Source organism: Cucurbita maxima, unplaced genomic scaffold, assembly GCF_002738345.1.
Source record: "Cucurbita maxima cultivar Rimu unplaced genomic scaffold, Cmax_1.0 Cma_Scf01524, whole genome shotgun sequence".
Classification (NCBI taxonomy): domain Eukaryota; kingdom Viridiplantae; phylum Streptophyta; class Magnoliopsida; order Cucurbitales; family Cucurbitaceae; genus Cucurbita; species Cucurbita maxima.
Genome location: NW_019273540.1, coordinates 2,765 through 4,692, shown reverse-complemented (window position 1 = coordinate 4,692; position 1,928 = coordinate 2,765). Strand labels below are relative to the sequence as shown.

General features: G+C 34.5%; 1 long non-coding RNA gene across 2 annotated transcripts; it reads left to right on the top strand.

Moving 5' to 3' along the window:
- Positions 1-9: 9 nt before the first annotated feature.
- LOC111475416 lies at positions 10-952 on the top strand. Of its 2 annotated transcripts, none has more exons than XR_002716484.1 (3): positions 10-60; positions 260-318; positions 707-952. It is a non-coding gene; the product is annotated as an uncharacterized LOC111475416 (long non-coding RNA). The 2 variants fall into 2 exon arrangements; XR_002716483.1 differs by having other exon boundaries at positions 20-174.
- The last annotated feature ends 976 nt before the right edge of the window (positions 953-1,928 follow it).

The following is a 1,928-nucleotide window of genomic DNA, read 5'->3' as shown; positions in this document are numbered from 1 at the left end:
AAAGCACATTAGTGAGTGCTAGTCCATTGAGACAGGCCTAGGCAATACATGAGCCCTCAGGTGGGTCCTCGTGCTCGTGGTTCGGTCGTGTGTAGAAAAGTACTATACATCCAACCTTGCCGGAACTAAAAAGCTACCTAAGGCAATGCCATTAGAACCTATCATGTCACATGTGTTTGTATTTCTAGACACCAAATGTACAGTTACTTACTACGTATTTCTTAAACTACTTAAACCACGTAATACTCTTATTTTTCAGGTAAACGTTAGGCACAAAGGTCGGATGGCGACGCCGTGACGAAAGCCATGGAACTAGAGGTAGGGTAGACACAATTTATGTCTATTTAGTAGTCCTTAGTAAGTTCACGTCAATGTTTTTATTTTTCAATATTTTATCTAAACTTCACATTATTTAGTTTTCGCATTATTGTTTTAAAGATTTTATTAGGAACGTGGGAGCCCACGACACCTTTTATGAAATATTTTATATGAATATTTTGCGTACACATTAATCATGTCATCTATGTAGTAACAACTTTATGTGAGTGATCATGACTAGGTCGATTTTCCATAGAATAGGTGCTAAAAATTTCTAAAATTCTTCTGGTTAGACATAATTTCCNATGTCTAGGTCGATTTTCCATAGAATAGGTGCTAAAAATTTCTAAAATTCTTCTGGTTAGACATAATTTCCCATTAAAATTAGGTTAATATCGAAATCGAGAAAATACAGGCAAATATAGGTCAAACAAATGGAAAAAGAAGTATCACTCGTTGGTTATGGACCAACATATGCACAAATATCATGCACGACTACATACGCGCAGAGGCGGTCGCATGCGTAAAGGTGGTATGAATCTCAAATTGGGTCAGACACATAGGGTGCAGGTCACGATTTGAGTCGGACACAGACAATCGAGTCTGAAATTTGTAACTTGTGTGTCGTCAATGACTTCGAATCATTTTTTTTTAAGATTACAATTAGTTTTTTTATTTTTTCTATTTCTTTGAAGTCTCGTCTTCTCTCCTACAAAATTTTAAGAAACTAAGATGGTAAAGTTTTAAGCCTACTTTCAAAAAAAAAAAAAAAACATAATTATTAATCCATTAAAGAAAGAAAGACAGTGGGACTCGAACCCACAAGTAAGACACCTTATCCATTAGGCTCGGGCGCTTTTCATTATATGTGCAATTGTATGCAAATTGAATTTTCAATTGCTTATTATAAGATTTGTCCCAAACATGGAGTCCATTGATTAGAGGATACCCACCAGATATGTAAATCAAATAGGCCAAAGAATGATTAACCGTCAAAACCATGGTAAATTAAAATTCCATCAATTTTGTTACAAATGTCTTTAATTGGGTTAGGAAAAACAAATACCAAAGTGAATTGCATGTTCTAAGAAATTAGATAATGAATCTTTCATAAAAAGAAGTTGAAAATGGATCCTAAGTGGTCATATTTTGCTTAAAAAGACTAAAAACAAAAAAGAAAAGAAAGGAGAAATTAAGAAAATAGTTAGAAAGTATTTCTCTACTAGGGAACTAAAAATAAATACCAACCTCTCATGTTTTATGAAAAATTAAAGAAAAATAGAATTTGATCCTAAAAAGGCTTCAAGTGTTTCAAGAGACACATTCTAAACATGTATCAAGGGCTTAATGAATTCTTTGCGACACAATCTGAAACCTACACCAAATGATTATTATGTTCCATGTGGTGTAATCTGAAACCTACGTCTAAGGCTTCATATGTTTCAAGTGACGCTGTCTAGAAACCTATGCTCAATCCTTCTACATTCCAAATGACATAGTTTGAATGCTTATGCTCAAGGCTTCATATATTCCAAGTGGCGTACTTTGAAACTTGCATTGAAGACTGTTGGATCGGTATGGCAACCCTAGAGGGGGGGTGAATAGGGTTT